The sequence below is a fragment of the Chiloscyllium plagiosum genome, chromosome 5, assembly GCF_004010195.1.
Source record: "Chiloscyllium plagiosum isolate BGI_BamShark_2017 chromosome 5, ASM401019v2, whole genome shotgun sequence".
NCBI lineage: Eukaryota > Metazoa > Chordata > Chondrichthyes > Orectolobiformes > Hemiscylliidae > Chiloscyllium > Chiloscyllium plagiosum.
In genome coordinates, this window is record NC_057714.1 from 5,167,985 (window position 1) to 5,189,283 (window position 21,299).

The 21,299-nt window shown below is 41.8% G+C and overlaps 1 protein-coding gene across 3 annotated transcripts in view; it reads left to right on the plus strand.

Moving 5' to 3' along the window:
• The first annotated feature begins 2,473 nt into the window (after positions 1 to 2,473).
• The window catches only part of colq (collagen-like tail subunit (single strand of homotrimer) of asymmetric acetylcholinesterase), a 116,146-nt gene continuing 97,320 nt past the window's right edge, over positions 2,474 to 21,299 (plus strand). The window contains exon 1 of one of the 3 annotated variants that reach the window (XM_043689504.1): positions 2,474 to 2,704. The gene's annotated coding sequence lies outside the window, so the exon portion shown is untranslated. Of the gene's footprint in view, positions 2,705 to 3,052; positions 3,075 to 3,176; positions 3,373 to 21,299 lie in introns of those variants that run through there. The other 2 variants (XM_043689507.1, XM_043689506.1) reach the window with 2 other exon arrangements.

Below are 21,299 nucleotides of genomic sequence, written 5' to 3' on the forward strand. Positions count from 1 at the left end.
TAGAGATTTGGAGCTAAATTCTAGTGGGACAAATGGATAGGCTGCACAGTAAGTCAGCAGAAACAGTATGCATACGTTGCAATGTATTTGCATAAGGAAGTATGTGAGTCTAGCCAGGATCCATACTGCCAGGATTCTTGAAAAGTTTGACTCTTGGGTAAAACTTTTATGCCTCCTCCAGCTGTGGCTTCCTGACTGCAGAGAAAATAAAATAAGACCTCCTCCTTACAAGCATGGCTCTTGTAAGTATGTAAGGACAGCAGTGGCTGATTTGGATGCATTGACATTTATAATTTGGAGGTGCCGGTGTTGGATTGGAGTGTACAAGGTTAAAAATTGCACAACACCAGGTTATAATCCCAACAGGTTTATTTGGAAGCACTAGCTTTCAGAGTGCTGCTCCTTCATCATGTGGTTGTGGAGTATAAGATCATAAGACACAGAGTTTTGGCGATAAATTCTGTGTTTTACAATCTTATATTCCACAACCATCTGATGAAGGAACAGCGCTCTGAAAGCTAGTGCTTCCAAATAAACCTGTTGGACTATAACTTGACATTTATGGTAGTGATGACCATTACAGTCACAGACCAGTCTTCCCAGTTCCTGCAGTTATCTAATGATTAATATAGAGCAGTTTGTCTAGTGAGACAAGAACAGTCAAACGAGGCTCCCTCAGACTTGCCCAGGATAAGTAAATGATGGATAAGTAAAGAAAGTTCAGGTCCAAAAGTATTGACAGATTTATGCTTACCTTTGTAGGTGCCTTCAAATGTCACGTTCTATCCAAGTAGCACACCACAGTGAGAAAAGTCAACCATTCCCTTCTCTGAACTTTATTAGCAGCAAGTTTCGAAGCAATATCGATAAAAAGAAACCCTGAATATTCCCTGATTCTGAAACAATAAGTTTTGTGAAAATGGTAGAAAGGATGTATTAAAAAAAAGCTTATCCAACAGTACTGAGATGCTAATTTAAGAAAAGAGCAATTCTCAAGTTCAATTACACAGAGTGTAAACTAATTTTAAGGGGACAGCTAAAGAGATTAAGCTCATGGATCATTGATACAACTGTCTCATAATGCTGAGATAAATTTTGAAGTCAGAGGTTGGGCCTTGAAATGTAGAATAAGACATAATTCCATAATTATCTGTGGAAAGGAGGCTTGTATTGTATTAGTGCTACTGTATGTTCTTGCTCCCCAGAAGTACTGCTTACAAAATCCAGTTTGCTGTGAATCAGATGCAGAACTTTAGATAGTCTCTATTACTGTATGCATATGAAATTTAATCCTATCCCCTACAGATTGTTAATTATCAATGTGAACTTAAAAAATACCCTTTTAAATCTAAATACACATAAGGCAGACAGATGAATGAGACAAGCAATCCTATTAGGAATATGATGGGTGGAAAATATAGGCAAGCTGCTGTAACAGGAGCACCATTTAATAAAATATAACCAAATTTAAATTATCCTAAATGTACATGCAGGACATTATTTATAAAAATGCTGCCATTTTGTCCCCCATCAGTTGACAGTGATCAGCAAGTTAATTGCCATTTGCTGCATTTATGCTCCATATGAAAAATATCCCAAAATGCAGAACAATGACCTACAAATCTCCCTTGTATTTACATGGGGAAGGATTTGGAAATCCAACTTCATTGTTTCTGGTTGATGCTGCATGTATCCCGGTAACACCCAAATTTGAATGCACGGTAAGCATTATGTACCTTGGCTCACCATTTTCCCTATAACTGAAATGAGGATCATGTTTCCTTCCCCCCCAACGTCTCCACTATATTCTCCTTTATTGGCTTGAGGACAAAACATTACCAATACCGTTGCTTGCTTTATCAAATATTCTTTATCATCAGCTTTGATCTGGTCACAATGGTGACAAGCTCTCATATGAACTGCAAAGTAATTAAATCAATGGTCCTGTACCCTTTCAGTTAATTAGCTAATGCGAGTTTTCCAACAATTCTGACAACCAATTGCACTCATTGCAATGTTTGTAACTTATATTCAGAGTAGCTAATCGTTTATCTCTGCAGCAGCTCAGAATTTTGGAAATGCATTTTCAAGTTATAATTTATATCGGTAACTCCAATAAATTGCAGTTAATTGGTAAAACTTTAAAAAAATAATTCTAATTCCATCATTTCCCGATGTTTCAGTCTGTATTTAGGTTCGATTTGTAACAGCAAATGCTAAAGCCGCTCTTGGAAGAATCTTATCGCGTAAGAAATTGAGTCCACAATCGCTGTCTTAAAACTGAGATTCCGAACATCAAACTCTTGCTGACTCGTTGGTAGATGTAAGTTTGCAGGATGAGACGGCGCTGTGTCATTACTGTGCAACTCAAGTATTTGGTTGGTGCTGTACAATCGCTATTTATGTTGCATTAACCACTGAAGCTTTTCTGAATTCGTCCAGAGTTTTGTCCGGAGCCTTTCATTTATTGATTTCAGCTTTTAATGAAAGAGAGAAGAAATTGATTTAACTTCCGTTTGTCTAACTAAGGAGTAGTGAAAGTAATGCTGTGGCATAGCTCTCTCCTTAATTACACTGCCATTAATTCTAGAATTAAATGAGGAGGTTTAATAAATCAGATTTATGTGGTGGAACAGATCAATTACCTTATGCTGTGTTAGACTGCTGATTCCTCCCTGGGAGACTGATCGAGGGTCGCTGAGTGGTAAGAAGTCTGAATATTTCTTAGTTGTACCGTTTCTGTTGAAAATCCCAATGTGAAGATTGAAGGGCAAGTGAGATTAATTAATAGAGGCTTTATAAACCCGCAGTCAAAAACAAAAGGGTGGATACCAGAATGTGTCGCTATTTACTTATTTATTCTTGTTGTTATTTCACTGGTTCGGACCAGGGTTTAACTTTCCACAACTGGGTTAGACATACAATTCCTGAAATACAACTGGGGCCCATTTGTTAAATGCTGCCATGCAACTGCGGAATACATCATTGGAGGTATATCTGTAGCGATGTGATCGAACATAAATCAGTCAGTGAAGACCTCTATAAACAATTTGTAGTAACTTCTATTTAAAGAGGTAAGTCATATTGTTGAATGTACTTCTTCAGTAACTGGGCAGTGTAGACCATTGAAAATTGGATGAACTGTATAGAAAATCATTTAAATAGACGCAGCCTCTTTCTGTAATTTAATATGATAGCAGAAAATATAGAATGGAGAACCAATGACTAAGATCGAGCCATTCATTTTGAAGTCAGTCAGAGCAATGTTACCAAGCTGGTAGATAAATATCTGTAACCCAGACGCTCTGGAGTAAGGCAGCAGCGCGGGGGCCCTCTGGCATTTTGAATAGGTGTCATTTAGAAAGCGCCTGTGTGAGTATTTTCATTTGAAGAGCCCGTCAAGGCAGCGTCGTGTCTTTAAGCTGTCAGCGCAGGGATTTGATCTTGAGGGAAGTGAGGAACAGCCGGCCCTACCTGAGTGGTTAGAGTACTGACTGGTTAGAGTACTGACTGGTTAGAGTACTGACTGGTTAGAGTACTGACTGGTTAGCCGCCCAACCTCAGAGCAAGAGGTTGCAGGAAAGATTGTCTACTTGTTGCTGCAGGGGCTGGTATCCGTTTAAAATGAACAGAAGCCCTCGAAAGGTGCTATCTAAAGGCAGGCGGGTGGCGGGGGGGGGAGGGAATAAGGGACGGAGGGAGGGAGCGAGGGATGGAGTGAGGGATGCAGTGAGGGCATGAGGGGGTGAGAGAGTGAGTGAGTGAGGGAGGGTGCCCCTCGCTGGCCCCGGGGTCGCTCTCAGGGAGTCTCTCCGGCTCCCTGCAGCTGACTCGGGCACTGCAACTCCCGCTCTGCCGTCTCCGGCTCGCAGAGGAATTACAAAGAAAAGGGTGAAGACGTGAAGGGATAACACCTCTGCTGCAGCCTTTCGGATAGAGGGATGGAGGGGTGGGGGTGGGGTGAGTTTGAATCCCTGGTCAGAGCAGTCAGCATCACCATGACAGGGGCTGTTACCTCCAATGGGACACAGCCAGGCGAGCTGAGCAGGTTCAACTCCACTCAGTAATTCCCATTTCAGTCCCATTTTATACACGCGACTGTCCTGACTCCCCCTCTGGATCCCTGTGGCTTGGCGGAGGCATCTTTTTATTTTGAACAGAGCTGACATTTCCAGCATTTCCCGGAGTCCTGAGGAAGTGGCCTAATTCTGCACAAGTGCTGAGTCCATTCTGAGAGGGAGCAGGGCGAAACCGCTTCCTTTGGGGAGCACGATAAATGAGAAACAAATGTGGATCACCGCAACGTCTCTTCAGACTCGACAAAAGAATTATTCTGTCATAATATACTAATAACAAGAGGTTATCTTCATGGATTGCAGTTAGTAAGGGCGGTATCTGTATTGGAGATTGGAATAATAGGGGGCGGGACCTTTATCTGTTTTAGAATTTATAGTTCCTTCGTTGGAGTTTAGGATTTACAGGGCTGATATTTTCATTAGCAACTAGCATTAAGAATTAACAGAAGTGGCATACATCCAGCTATAGGAAGGATATTTCTAAACTGGAGCGGGTTCAGAAAAGACTTATCGAGGTGTTGCTGGGAATGGAGAGTCTGAGGTGTAAGGATAGGCTGGGTAAACTGGGACTGTTTTCACTGGAGCGCAGGGGGTTGAGGGGTGACTTTGTAGAGATTTGTAAAATCATGAGGGATATGGATAAGGTGATTGGCAGATGTCTTTTCCTTATGGTGGGGGATTTCAAGACTGGGGGCATATGTTTAAGGTGAGGAGAAAGATTTTAAGAAGACATGAAGGGAAACTTTTTTACACAGAAAATGGTTTGTGTGTGGAATGAACTTCCAGAGGAAGTGGTGAATGCAGGTGCAGTTACAACATTTAAAAGACATTTGGATAAATATATGAATAGGAAAGGTTTGGAGGGGTATAGGCCAGGAGCAAGCAGGTGGGATTAGTTTACTTTGGGATTATGATCAGCATGGACTGGTTAGATCGAAAGGTCTATTTCCGTGCTGTATGACTCTATGACTCTATCTTGTATGATTAGTAGGATTATTGCCTTAAGATCCAATGGATGACATTATTTTCAATGGAGTTCGAGTTAATAAGGGTGAAAGCTTTTTTTGGGTTTTGCTACTAATTGTGGTAACTCCACTGGGGAATTAATAGGTGCATAATTGAATGAAGAACTGGGCTGGGAAAATAAACAAAGGAGGAACTCAGTGGATAAGCAATGCCTGGCATTTAACAAATTGCTGAGCAAGCATTTATTCCACTCAAGAGGAAGGACTTTCAAAAGTGAAGGCATATAAAGCCACAATCAATCGTGATAACCTAAAGAATTGGGATTTTTTTAGAAACCAGCAGTGCCTAAAAAGCTAGCAAAGAAAGACGAAGAAAATTGATCATGAAAGTAAATTGGCAAAAAATACAAAAAGTATTAGCAAGAGCTTCTACAGATTTATAAAATGAGAACAGCTAAGTATGGGACCCTTACATTCCCCAGACTGAGCCAATGATAGTGAATAGGAAAATGACAGATAATTTAAAGTACTATTTTATCTCAGTCTTCATTCCAAAACTAACAAGCAACCAAGTGCACTAATGAAATGAAAGATCTTGTAACAGTCCCTATCACACGGGGCAAAATATTTAATAAACTAATGAGAGAACAGGCAGACAAGTCATCAGGATCTGATGACCTGCATTAAAGGGTTTTAAAGGAAGTAGCTGTGGTGATAGTGGAGGCACTGGTCAAAATCATCTGGAACTCATTGCATTTGGGAGGATTCCAGCAGAATGGAAAACTGCTAATTTGTCACCCCTGTTCAAGAAGGGAGGAAGACAGAACCAAGAAACTATAGGCCAACTATCCCTAATATCTATCATTGTTAAGTCTAATGTTAAGCTTCTCCAAATGTCCTATTTTTTCTTCCTTAATACATTTGAAACAAAATCAACTTGGTTTTATGACAGGAAAATCATGTTTGACAAATTTGCTAGAGATCTTTGATATGACAGAGTTGATAAACAAGAACCAGCAGGTGTCATGTATTTGGATTTCCAGAAGGCAATCGATAAGATGCCACATAAAAGGTCATTGCATGAGATACAAACTCACCATTTTTGGGGAATGTATTTTCATGAATTGAGGAATGGGTAACACCCAGAAGGCAGAGTCAGATTAATTATTTTTCCAAGTTGGTAAAGTGTAACAAGGATCAGTCTTAGCATCTCAATTGTTTACTATCAATATTAATGACATGGCGGAAGGGACAGAATACAATGTATTGTCACAGACAATGAATTAACCACATTGGCAAATACAAAGTGCCGAACTGCGAGACATGTGATGAAAGTTTTGTGAAATTATCACAGTAATTCTTTCCAATTGACCTGTCCCTTGATTTCCTGCCCTCCGAGCTATACTTATGATGTATATAATTCCGACACAGTTTGCTTTACGTAAAACACAAACAACTATTTATTATTAGTGAAAAGTACTTTACAAAATGCTATGATCCAGAGGAGCCGTTGGACAAAGTTAAAAATCACACAACACTAAGTTACAGTCCAACAGATTTATTTGGAAATCGAGCTTTCGGATTGCTGCTCCTTCATCAGCCTCCTGATAATGGAGCTGTGCTCCAAAAGCTAATGCTTCCAAATAAACCTATTGGACTATAACCTGGTGTTGTGTGATTTTTAACCCCAAAATTCTACGAATGGCAATGATTAAAATTTTTAAAACCACTAACTAACTACCTGGAATATTAGCGCAAAACTCCCCTTTTCTCCCCAACCTGGCAGACAAACCAAAAGGTTAGTAGTGGGGGCTACATGTTAACAGAGAGAGGAGAAAAAGGTGGTAAGCTATTTGAATGGCTCACAGTATTTGAATTTCAGATGAGCAGTTCCAACGTCCGAATATGCTAAACACCCTCTGAACAGTTCTTGGTGCCCTACCAATCAGACACTTTCAATATGACTCCTCACTGAAAACAGTCTTCCAGTTCGACTCTTACTGCTCCAGTCATGGTCAGTCCTTCTCTGCTTCAAGCAATGGTTGAAGCGGGCACTCACAGATGTGTCTGCTGTCCAGGAGGAATCCTTTCTCAGACCCCATTGCTCATGTTCTAGCTGTGGACACCTCACACAGGACTGAAGGGTTTGGCTTTACAAATCTGCCACCTTGTTTTTCCCTTCAGATTGTAACTTCACTGGTTGTTTTTGCACATGTTGCAAGGTCACAGGGCGAAACACCCTCTTAGCTTTGGTTGGTTTTCTGCAGCCCGGGGAGGGGTGACCAATTCTGATCTGTGCTGATTCCTGCTCTCCCCAGGTTTGATTCACCCACCGGGGGAAGCACTGACTGAATCATGAACCTCACAAAGAATCCCAACCTTTTCTGAGAAAGTGTTTTTGAAAACATAATGTCACAAGTTAGTTATACAATAAAAAGTTTGAAAGAACAAACATTACAAAATTCTGGGAATGGTAATGATACAAACTCCTAAAACCATTAATTAACTACTTGGACTATTGGCCCAAAATAATGGTCTCTATATTTGCTGACAGTTCAAACTAAAGAAAGAGGGATGTGATTTTAAGTCTAAATGATAGTAGTTTGGGGTGGGGGGAGGGACTTGCAAATGGCGATGTTCTCATTCTTCTGTGGCCCTTGCCTTTCTAAGTGAGAGAGATTGTAGGATTGGACAGTATTGTCAAAAGAGGCTTGGCAAGTTGCTGCTGTATGTTGAGTAGTTTGTACAAACTGGTGGTAGTATATGCCTGTGATAGAGGGTGTGAGTGTTTAAGGTGGTGGATGGGATGCCTTGTTTTGGATCGTGTTTAACTTTGAGTGTGAAGTATTCATTGCATTCCTCACATGTGTCTTTTGTAGTGGACAGGTTGTAGGGAATCAGGTGATGTGTTACTCACTGTTGAGTTCCCAAACATTGTGCATTTTGGAGTGATAGCATTTATACAGCTGATTAGTTTCTAGTCAGTGGTAGCCCTGCAAGATGATGACAGTGGATGACTTGGCAAGGGCTGAACACGGGGGAAATGGTTAGGTTGTCTGTTGTCATAGATGGTTTCTGCCTGACACTTGTATTGGAGGCATCACAAGTGTTCAAACAATGTATGCAGTTCTATTTTACAGACCAAACAATAGATGATCTTGAGAAAAGATCTATTAAAAATGTTTGCATTAATTTGACAAGGAAGCGCTGTGCAGAATTAACACAGCTTTCCATGGATGATGAGAAAGATCCAGAATAAAAGAGATCAAGTGAAAAAGAGTATCGCTGCATTACTCAAGAATGGGCGCGAGTACAAAAGCATAGCAGGAGGACAACAGCAATCACTTGCTTTAGGTCTGCCAACACAATTGCTATGGCCAGCAGAGAACATCAAATTAAGAAAATCAGCAACCGATGCAGTCTTCACACCTATCCATAAGCTGCCTAGATTTTCTTGAGAGGAGTAAAGAATGTGGTACCCAGGGAAATCAGGCACATATGTGCAGGAATTCTGGTTTCTCAGAGCCAAGTCCCACTCCAAACACAGGAGACCAAGATAGTGCAAGTATATTAATGACTTGGAGAAAGGAAGTGAATATACTGTAAACCAAATTGCAAATGACATCAAAATAGGCAAAAAGGCAGGTTGTGTGAGGGATGCAAAAAGTTTAGAGATATTGATAGGTTAAGTAAGTGGGAAAAACTTTGGCAAGTAGAATCTGTGGGAAAATGTGGAGTTGTTCAATTTGGAAGGGACAACAAAAGAACAGTATCATTTTAAATAGGGAAAACCTGCAGCAAGCTACAATGCAAATACACTTGGTGGTACTTGTATGTGAAACACAAAGTTAGTATACAGGTGCAGTAGGTAATCAGGAAGGCTATAGAGTCATAGAGATATACGGCACAGAAACAGACCCTTCCATCCAACTCGTCCATGCCGACCAGATATCCTAAACTAATCTAGTCTCATTTGCCAGCAGTTGGCCCACATCACTCTAAACCCTTTCTATTCATATACCCATCCAGACACCTTTTAAATACTTTAATTGTACCAGTCTCCGCCACTTTCTCTGGCAGCTCATTCCATACATGCACCACCCTCTGCGTGAAAAAGTTGCCTCTTAGTTTCCTGTTAAAGTTTTTCCCTCTCAACTTAAACCTATGCCCTCTAGCTCTGGACTCTCCCACCTCAGAGGAGAGACCTTGTCTATTTACTCTATCCATGCCCCTCATGATTTTATAAACCTCTATAAGGTCACCCCTCAGCCTCCGACGCTCCAGGGAAAATAGCCACAGCCTATTCAATCTCTCCCTATAGCTTAAATCCTCTAAACCAGGCAACATCTTTTTAAATCTTTGCTGAACCCTTTCAGGTTTCCTTCCACCCTTCTGATAGGGAGAATGTTGGCCCTTATTTCAAGAGGGTTGGTGTCTAAGAGCAGGGAGGTTTTACTGCAACTCTACACATCTGAAAGGCTGTGAGGAGTTTTGGTCACCTTATTCATGGAATGATATCAGTTCAGAGAAAGTTCACTCAGATGATCCCTGGTATGGAGGGTTGTATTATGAACAAAGGTTGGGACTTTATTCACTAGAATTTAGAAGCATGAGAGGTGATCTCACTGAAACATATGGGATTATTAAAGGGGCATGACAGGGTAAATCCTGAGAAGATGTTTCCTCTCCTTGGAGAGTCTAAGATCAGAGGACATAGTTTCAGAGTAAAGGGGCACCAATTTAAATCTGAACTGAGGAAGAATTTCCTCTCTCAGAGGATTGTGAGTCTTTGGAATTTCTTGCCACAGACAGCTGTGGGGGCAGGGTGCTTTAGTGTATTTAACGCTGAGATAGATAGACTCGAGGTGTACAAGGGAAGGGCAGGAAAGTGAACATGAGGCATATCATATCATCTATAATTCTATTGAATGGTGGAGAAGGCTGGAGGGGCTGGACAGCCCACTCCTGTTCCTATGTATTATGGCCTTATGGTCTTGCAATGCCACAACACTGGCACTGAAGAAAGCATTAAGAAGATGCACAAATGCAAATATATCAATAAGGTTCAGAATCAACCAAGCAAAAGGCAAATTTCAGAAGATAACAAGTTTTCAATATTGTTAACCTCACCATGTCAACTATATAAGATCACCTAATGTTTACAAATGTTGATATCATATGTCCTGAAAAGGCAGAATGACAAACACAGAAAGCTAAAACAGGAGCTAATACCAACAAATTATTATTACACATCTTGAACAATGCATAGCACAGCAAGTAGGACTGCAGTGTACAACCTTATAAGCAAGATATTATTAAGCTAGAGAGGGTTTAGAAGAGTTTTACCAGGATGTTGCCAGGTATGATTTGAGTTATAAAGAAAGGCTGGATAGGCTGGGGCTTTTCTCACAGGGTGTAGGAGGTTGAGAGGTGACCTTATAGAGGTTAACTAAATAATGAAGCATATAGATAGGGTTCGTAGCTGTCATTTCCCTCAGATGGGGGATTTCAAGACAAGGGGGCGTATTTTTAAGATGAGAGAGATTTTAAAAAGACATTAGGTGCAAATATTTTACACGGAGGCTGGTTTGTATGTGGAATGAACTTCCTGAGCAAATGGAGGATGTGGGCATTGTTAAAACGTTTAAATGACATTTGGATAAGTGCATGAATAGGAAGGGTTTGGAGGGATATGGGCTAGGAGCGGGCAGGTGGGACTAGTCTAGTTTGGCAATATGTTCAGCATGGACTGGTTGGATTAAAGGGGGTCTGTTTCCGCGCTGTATGACTACAACTCTCTAAATTGTCTCACATCATATAATGGCTTGCCAATTCTATGCTTTGATAAAATCACACAGCAGTGCCATCAGCTCACGTTAGTTTCTCTGGATCCTCCACCTGGTAGATACTAAGTTCAGCAGTTGCAAGAATTTCAATATGTATAGATTTTGATAGGCTCAATTCATGAGGTTCAAACCTCACCCACAGTGGCAAGTTGACCATGTGTGATGTAATCAAATCATGTCTACCCAAATGAGTTTGACAAGATTGGCAATTTTAAGGATGATGCAAACCCATCAATCGATGGTCCAAGGAAGTAAAGCAGCTCGTTCAGGAGAAGCTTTAAATAGAACCGTACGAGATGGAGCAAACCAGTAAAGTTCAGAAAGTCGACTACCATACATTCAAGTGTATTTTAAAGAATGCAAGATGGTACCATAAGAGTATTCATGGACTGAAGGCACCTCAACCTTTCACTTAGAGGTGGCCATACAAAATACTGACACTGGAAGAAGTAACTCTTAAATTTTTCAGAGATTATTTTTCGAGCGCAATGCAATACATGGATAATGGTCTGTCCATTTAACCCACATTAAGACTGCCAATTGGACAATACTATTTTTGATGATTACCATTTGGGTAAGTGGGTTAGCCAAGATCTACATCACATCATCACCACATTATCCAACTCAAACAGTCGAACAGAACGTATATAATTCACTTCCAAAGTCATTACCATTATGTGTTGAGCAACAAAGCAGGGTTTTTCCATTGCATTGTCGTAATTTCATGCAACAACAAGGTAGAAGGGATTACCAACTCCAGCAGAACTTGTGCTCAAAAGACAAGTGCAAGCAACTTCAGCCAGCAACCAACTTGGAAGGCTGAGGCAGAAAGATAAGATCACTAGCCAAATAATCTCGAAGACCAGGCTAATGTACTTGGGACATGCATTTGAATCCCACTGTGGCAGATTGTGGTATTTGAATTAGTCATAGAGTCATAGAAATACACAGCACAGAAACAGACCTTTTGGCCCAACTCGTCCATGCTGATCAGATATCCTAAGCTAATCTAGTCCCAATTGCCAGCACTTGGCCCATATCCCTCTAAGCCCTACCTATTAATACATCTAGATGCCCTTTAAAAGTTGTAGTTGTACCAGCCTCCACCACTTCACCTGGCAGCTCATTCGATACATGCACCACCCTCTGCGTGGAAAAGTTGCCCTTTAGGTCACTTTTCAATTTTTCCCCTCTCACCCTAAACCTATGCCTTCTAGTTCTGGACTTGCCCACCCCAGGGAAAAGACCTTGTCTATTCACTCTATCCATGCCCTGCAGAATTTTATAAACCCCTATTTATGCCTATTTATCCTATCCATGCCCCTCAGCCTCTGATGCTCCAGGGAAAACAGCCCCAGCCTAATCAATCTCTCCCTATAGTTCAAATCCTTCAAACCTGGCAACATCCTGGAAAGCCTTTTCTGAACTCTTTCAAGTTTCACGACATCCTCCTTATAGGAAGGAGACCAGAATTGAATGCAATATTCCAAAACTGGCCTAACCAATGTCCTGTACAGCCGCAACATGACCTTCCAACTCCTGTACTCAATACTCTGACCAATAAAGGAAAGCATACCAAACACCTTCTTCACTATCCTATCTACCTACAACTCCACTTTCAAGGAGCTATAAACCTGCACTCCAAGGTCTCTTTGTTCAGCAACACTCCCCAGGATCTTACCAGTAAGTGTCTAAGTCCTGCCCTGATTTGCCTTTCCAAAATTCAGCACCTCACATTTATCTAAATTTAACTCCATCTGCCACTCCTTGGACCATCAGCCATTTGATCATGATCCCATAAGACTTTGAGGTAACCTCCTTTGCTGTCCACTACACCTTTATTTTGGTGTCATCTGCAAACTTACTAACTATACCTCCTATGTTCACATCCAAATCATTTATATAAATGATGAAAAGCAGTGGACCCAGCATTGATCCTTGTGGCACTGCACTGGTCACAGGCCTCCAGTCTGAAAAACAACCCTCCACCACCACCCTCTGTCTTCTACCTTTCAGCCAGTTCTGTATCCAAATGGCTAGTTCCCCCGTATTCATTGAGATACAAGCTTGCTAACCAGTCTCCCATGAGGAACCTTGTCAAATGCCTTACTGAAGTTCATATAGATCATGTCCACCCATCTGCCTTCATCAATCGTCTTTGTTATTTTTTCAAAAAACTCAATCAAATTAGTGAGACATGATTTCCCATGCTCAAAGCCATGTCAACTATCCCTAATCAGTCCTTGCTTTTCCAAATACATGTAAATCCCTTTCCACAGAATTATCTCCAACAACTTGGCTACCACCGATGTCAAGTTCACTGGTCTATAGTTCCCTGGCTTGTCTATACCATCTTTCTTAAACAGTGGTACCACGTTAGCCATTCTCCAGTCTTCAGGCACCTCACCTGTGACTATCGATGATATAAATAGCTCAGCAAAGGGGTCCAGCAATCACTTCCCTAACTTCCCACAGAGTTTTTGGGTACACCAGATTAGGTCCTGGGAATTTATCCACCTTTATGTGTTTTAAAACACCCAGCACTTCCTCTTCTGTAATACAGACATTTTCAAGAGGTCACCATCTATTTCCCCACATTCTATGTCTTCAATGTCCTTCTCCACATTAAACACTGATGCAAAATACTTGTTTAGTATCTCCCCAATCTTCTGCGGTTCCACACATAGGCCGCCTTGCTGATCTTTAAGGAACGAGCATGCGGTGCTGGAAAAGCTCAGCAGGTCAAGCAGCATCCAAGGAGCAGGAGAATCGATGTTTTGGGCAAGAGCCCTTCATCAGGAATGAGGCTTGTGAGCCGAGGGGGTGGAGAGATAAATGGAAGGGGGTTGGGGCTGGGGGAAGGGAGTTCAGAATGTGATAGGTGGATGAAGTTGGGGATAATGGTGATGGATCGGAGAGGTGGGTGGCCCCTTTACTAGTTTAAATCCTCCTGAACAGCTCTAGCAAATCTCCCTGCCAGTATATTCACCCCTTTCCAATTCAGGTGTAATCCGTCCTTCTTGTACAGGTCACTTCTACCCCAGAAGAGAGTCCAATGATCCAAAAATGTAAACCCTTCTCTTCTGTACCAGCTCCTCAGCCATTAACTCATCTGCTCTATCCTCCTATTCCTACCCTCGCCAGTTCCTGGCACCAGGAGTAATCCAAATATTACTACTCTTGAGGGCCTCCTTTTTAAATTCCTGCTTAACTTTTTATATTCTCCCTTCAGAACTTTATCCTTTTTCCTTCCTTTGTCATTAGTGCCAATCTGTACAATGACCTCGGTACTAGAAACTTGGCAGTTTGTGCTACATTCCCCTGAGAGCCCATCACCACCTTCATTTTCCAAACAGCATACTTGTTTGAGATGGGGATAGCCACAGGATACTCCTGCATGACCTGCATACCCCTCCTACCTTTCCTAGAGTTAACCTATCCACCTGACTGTATCTGTGGCTCTTCTCCCTTCCTATAACTGCCATCCATAACACCTCCTAGCTCTTGTAAATTCCTTATTGCTTCTAAATGCTGCTCCAACCGCTCCATGCGATCTGATAGGATTCGCAACCAAAGACACTTCCTGCAGTAAAAATCTGGAATATAAATAGTCTAATTGCAACAGTGTAACTGCTGTGAATGGTCATTAAAAAAAATCTGGTTCAACAATGTCATATAGGGAAAGGAATCTGCTATCCTTCCCCAGTCTGGCCTACATATGATCCCAGAACCATGGCAATGTGATTGACTCTTAACTGGCCTTTGAGCAATTGGGGATAAGCAATAAATGCTGGCCTAGTCAGAGATACTCGCAGCTCATAAATGAATTTGAAAAATTGTCCATCCATTTTGACTCACAGGACATTTTTCTTCAAAGACAAAGGAGATATGGGTTTAGTAATCAGGGAGCATGTCTGTGATGCTGTATTATTGAAAGAAAAGGTAGCTGGGAAGCATTGAGGATCAAAAGGACCTTGGTGTTCATGTCCGCTTGCCCCTTGAGGTATCAAAACAGGTGGATAAAGTAGTTATGAAGACAAAGAGTAAACTTGCCTTTATTAGATGAGGCATAGAATTCAAGGGCTGGAACTCTATAAAACGTTGGTTAGGCCACAGCTAGAATATTGTGTGCAGTTCTGGTATCCACATTCTTGGAGGCCTATGACTGCACTGGAGAGGGTGTAGAGGACATTTACCAGGCTGCTGCCTGGGCTAGAGATTTCAGTTAGGAAGAGAGATTGGACAGATTGGAGTTATTTGCCCCAAAGCAGAGGAGATTTGAATGGGGACATGATTGCAATGATTTAGGGTGGCTCATTGGTTACACTGCTATCTAACAGTGCAAGGAACCTAGGTTTGATTCCTGTCTTGGAGGACTGTCTGTGTGAAGTTTGCACATTTTCTCCAAGTCTGTGTTGGTTTCGCTGGGCACTCTGGTTTCCAGAGATTTGCAGATCTGGTGGACTGGCTGTGTTAACTTGTTCCATAGTATCCAGGAATGAGCAGTTTAGGTGAGTAAGCCATGGTAAATGTGGTGTTACAGGGATAGGGTAGGGGGCTTGATCTAGGACAAATGTTATTCAGAAGGTCAGTGCAGACTTGATGGGCTGAATGGCCTCTTGTCAAACTGTACGGATTCCATGAGATGTGTAAAGGTATGAGGAACATGGATAGGGTGGATGGGAAAAGGTTTGATGGAGTCTTCAATGACCAGGGACATAGATTTAAGGCAAGGGGCAGGAGGTTTAGAGGAGATGAGAGGAGAAATCTTTTCACCCAGAGGGTGGTTGGAATCTGGAACTCATTGCCTTAAAGGTGGCAGAAACAGAAACCATCATAACATTTAAGAAGTCTTCAGATGTGCACTTATGATGCCAAGGCATACAAGGCAATGGGTCATGGGCTGGAAAACAGGATTAGAATAGCTAAATACTCGTTTCTAACTGGCGCAGATGAGATGGGCTGAAGTGTCCATTTTGTCTGCTGTGGATCTCTGTGACTCTGTGAGATAGAAAGAGATACACAACAAGCAAGCAACAATCAAAGCTACACATTGGGCAAGAGAGTGTGAGTTAGAAATACAAACTCTTGGATGGCAGCAAAGTTTTCTAGAAAGTACAACCAGCACAGAGAGTGATCACATTGCAAAGGAATAGAAGTCTGCACACAAGTCATGCGTAAATGGAGACAGGAAGAACTCTCTGACTGTGCAGTGATGTTGAGAGACAGCAATCAGTAGTTTTAACCAGTTGGAAAACCAACTGGTTAAACAAATGAAGCAGACTCTCTAGATGGGTTTAAAGGTCACTAAATCAGAAACTGTTGTAAAATTTTGAAAGTGTTACATTGAAATTTCAAATGTCAGTTTTGTAAACTGGGTTGTATCCATCTGTATATATTTTGGCAGGTCAGGGTCAGGGCCAGGATCAACACAATGGTCAGGAGCACGAGAGTATGGCCAGGGCTGAGACTAGAGAATTGGAACTAGGGCAGGAGAGTTGATGGACCGGCTGGGGAGAGAGGCAGTGGTTGGAGGAGAGCGAGAGAGATAGAGAGAGGAAAGCTGCAAGTATTAGGGTAGAAGAAAGAGACCGAGCCTTCTAGGGATGAGGTGAATGGCTGTGTAGGAAAGAGAGGGAGACAAGATAGAGAGAGGCAGGCTGCAAACAGTGAGGAAATCAGGAAAACTGCAAGGGGTGGAGCAAGAGAGGGATGCTGCAAATGGGAGAGAGAGAGGCAGGCTGAAAAAAGGAGAAAGAGAGAGGTGGACTATAGAAAGGGAGAGAGAAACTGAAAGGAGGAGATGTAGAGAGAATGGCTGTGATGTAGAGAGAAAGAGAGACTGCCATAGGGAAAGGTGGGGAGTCTGCAAGGGTTGTAGAGAGAAAGAGGGAGTCTATTGGTTGGGGGAGATTTAAGCTGGAGACTGCAGAAAGCCTGCCAGGTAAAGAGTAAGAGGGAGGGAGACAGGAATGGGAGAGAGGAGAGGGAAACAGGCAGCAAGAAATAGGGAGGTGCAAGGAGACAGAGGCTGCAAAAGGAGTGATCTGTCTGCAAAAGACCAACTGAGAACCAGGAAAATTGGAAATCACAGAGGTAACACAACTTGCAAAAGAATGTGGAAACCTCAGCTCAAAACTGTAAATATTTAGGAACTACTATTCAGAGGAATGATGCTATTGTAAACCACTTAGTGTAAATTGTTAATTTAAATCTAAGTGCAGTGTAAAGTAAGTAACTTCCTAGCAAATTTGGAGTTTGCACATTCTATCCATGTCTGTGAGGGTTTCTTCAGGTGCTCTGGCTTCCTCCCACAGTTCAAACATGTGCAGGTTTGGGTGGATTGGCCATGCTAAATTACCCATAGTGTACAGGGATGTGTGCATTGGGTGTGTTAGCCATGGGAAATGCAGGGTTACACGGATAGGGTAGAGGTTGGGTCTGGATGGGATGATCTTCCGAGAGTTGGTGTGGACTTGTTGGGCCAAATGGCCTGTTTCCAAATTGTAGGGATACTACACAAAAAAACACTTCCAACTTTGTATAGATGTAATGGAAGGCTGAGCCTTCAATACTGAGTGAAAGGTGTGTTTAGGGAGATGGCTTTTTGTATTGAAGAAAATGTTTATTGTGAACATGTCTTGTACCAATTTGCTTAAAACATTTACACTATCCTTCTGTGTTTTGGCTTTAATTTTAATGGAGAGTTTATATTCATTGAGGATATTGATGCATTCTTCCAAACCTAGTTTGTAAAGAGTTCATTTGTCTCGTATGTCAACACAAATATGGAAGTTGCTGTTACTCTGTCACTGCATCACTTCATACGTTAGTGAGAATCAAACGTAGCCCCCTGAAAATCAAAAAGTAGCCCTTGAGAATATCTCAAGAGGAGGCCTTAGGGGGACAAAAGAATATATTGACCTCAGTTTCCAATTCCAAAAGATGGGAAGGGCAGGATTAAATATTAGGGGTGAATGGGGGTTGTGGTGAGCAAAGTAAAGGACTCAGAAACAGGAGAAATATTGGGACCCGTGGATTCTTCCCCCTTACCTTGCTGCACTTGATGTGATGAATGTGAGCATGTGCATACACATTGCATCATGGAGTTGTGCTCTGGGAAGGGCCATGTTGCAGGCACATACAATCTATTATTGTTTCATTTAAAATGCATGTTGCTTTTCTGCACTTGCTGTGCTTTATTTTATTCAAAGCAGAGGTCAAGAGGAGTGAAATAACCATTCAATTTCAGAATGACAGAAATAAGTTCCAGAAAGGTCACCCTGCCCTTACATTTTGCAGGGCTGCTACTGGTATTCGGGGACACAGTTGCTTACCACCCCTGTTTACTGAGAGCATTGCAGGACATATGCAGCAAGGGGGATACCAAGGATTCTGAACAGTGGCTGTAGTGGTATCTTGTTGTGGATGACTGAGTGGGACATGTCTCCAATTTTGGCACAAAACCCCCAGAGGATTTTATAGGGTTGATGGGGCTTGATGCTACGTGGTCCATCCAGTTGTAGTCTTTTGCAATTTCTCTGCAGTGTTTAATAAAATCAAATACCTCTCTAGACAATTTCCAAAGGCAATTCAGAGGCACCTGCATTGCTAAGGGGCTCAGTGTGATTGTTGGCCAGACCAGATAAGGGCATCAAATTCCCTCCTGCAATGATACTAGTGAACCAAATGTGTTTTAATGATCATTCATACCTTCTCCTAATCATCATGAGTATTAAATCGATCCTGGTTAGGAATTAACAGCAGTGGCGTCTTTAATGAGTTTAGGATTAAGAGGGCAATAGCTTTACATATGTGGGCATTAATGCTAAATTAATAGGGATGATATACTTATCTGTGTTAATAACAACAGGGGCAGTTAAGATCAGTGGGAAGGTACTTTACTGGAGCTAGGGTTAATGATATGCTGTCTATTTTCACTGTCAAGGATGTCAGCCATGGTATCTTTATTGAAGTTGTGATTACTTATCAAGGTCAGACATAAGGTTAATAAGAGCAGTACCTCTGTTAGGTTTAAGAAAAACTGTGCATAGCACCATAATAGGGGAAGCCATTCAAATGCACTGGAAGTGATAAAGTATAAGGGACAATATAGATGCTGTTCTCTACTGCTGTGACTGTGAGTTCCAATGGTTGTGTTGTCTGCCTATGCTTGGATTTAAGACCTCTCCTCAAGACAGTGGATGAACTTGGATTAGACGAAGGAGAATCCAGTTTCTGGAATCCATGTAGAGTTAGGAATGATATTCTGCTGAATAAGTTTAAGGGATTCAAACTGGAATGCAGGACCACAAAGGCAAGAAGTTTGGATGTTTACCTGAGCCACATGCCGAGTGCCATAATGTCAAGCAGCAGAGAAAACTGAAGTGTGATGTGGGAAGAATGCATTTCAATTCATGAAAAACAGACCCTAATATTGGGGAAAGAGGAAGCCATTACACTAGGGTTGGAATCAGTGTCCTGGCAAGTTACACAACAAGGGGTACAGATAACACGAATAAAAGAAGGCTGGGTGAGAAAGGCGGGTGGGGGAGCGGATGGTGCGGAGGTGTCATTTAGAAATGTTAGAAGAAAAATTGAGGCAATCAAGCATTGTAGTAATTTTCATAAAGATAGGTAGAGACAGACAGTTCAACAATAATGGTCCAACAACAAAAAGATCCATGCAAATAATGGTGAGGAAAGGAGGAAATTAAAGACTTTATCTGAATGCGTATAACAGCATATATGAAGTTGTGGCACAAAGATGTATGGAATTAATATGATCACCATGAGAAATATAAAGATTCTTGGTGCACAGGATGCACTGCAGAAGGTCCTTAAAAAGTACTATCCAACTCCTGACCACTTCCATGTAGAAGGAACAAGGGCAGCAGCTAGATGGGAAAACTACTACCTGCAAGTTCCCCTCCAAGACAATGATCATCCTGACTCTGAAAAATAAAAATGTTTCTAAGTGTAGCTGGGGCAAAACCATGGAACTCCTTCACTCATACCATTTTGGGTACGAAATGGACTGCAGCTGTTCAAGAAGGCAGCTCACCACCACTTCCTAAAGGGCAATTAAGGATGGGCAATAAGTATTGGCCCAGCTCGTGATGTCTGATTCCCATGTATTAATAAAACATGATGATAACATTTGGGAAATAAATATTCCATGGTTCACGAATGGCAGCATATTCTGCCCTTATAATACATCTAGCTGTTAGGACTGTCCAGGTCAAAGATATGCCAGTGGGGAGATCATTTCTGGGAAGCGACCAATTCAGTGGTTAGGTCCATGTTCATTCTCCCGTTCAACACAGTGGGCCAATTATCACTGCCACTGTAAAGGATGCAAAAACACTGACCGCTTCAGTGGAGGCAGACACCCCTCACTGTGAGGCCAATATGAGTGCCACAAAGGATTAGCGACTGTGGAAGGGGGAAAAGATTTGTGGTAGGTGGCATTCAGAGACACCTATCTTCACAATTTCCTCACTCAAAGGCAAGGCTGTGATATAGAGAGGCATGTGATCCTGTCTTTTGCTGGCAGTGGGTCATTCAACAGCTTCAAACACAATAGCTTACCTACCAGTGAGCTCTTACAGTGAAGGTCCTGTGGGCTGTTGGCAAGATCTCTGAGTGTTATTTCATTGATAATTATGAACCCAGATTACCTTCCCATCACTATTGAGTGGATAGACCTGGCAGTGTTTGCTCCATCTCTGACAAAACCATTTGAGCAAGAAGTCTGAGAGCTAGTAACTTTCAATTTCTATGTTGGCCCTGCTTCCAAACCTGCTACTATGGACCCAGAGATCAGCGCACCTTTTGAAAGGACGACCAGAATGAAGACCAGATACACCATACCAGGAGTAAGAAAAGGGATAATGCTAATAATTAAATATGACATAATATTAAGTTGCTAGAAGTGTTGTTAGCTCAGAGGATCAATCATTTAAGTCAGTATGGATAGACTGCTGATGGAAACAGTGCCTGAGAGACAGAATGTTAAACAAACATAACTGGATAGTGTAACGAAGACAATGTAAAAACTGTGGTGACTTTGATGTTCACATATACAGAAGAACCTCGATTATCTGAATATCAATTATCCGAATATCGCATTATCCGAAGGGGATCTCAAGGTCCCAATAGAAACATTACGTCGAAGAGCTGTTTCAACTCTGATCGCGTCTTTTATATACAGATACAATGATTAAAAACAAACTCGGCTCACTGAAATGTTGCCGTGAACAGTCCTGGGCAATCCAGGCACCGTCTCTAAATGACTGATCTCCCGCCCTCTCTCTCTACCCCCACACTTTGCCTACAGTTCTACAGAGGGGTGTACCCTAAACCCCCCTTCCCCAGATAATTTCTCCAACAGTTTCTGCCTAGTTTCTTGA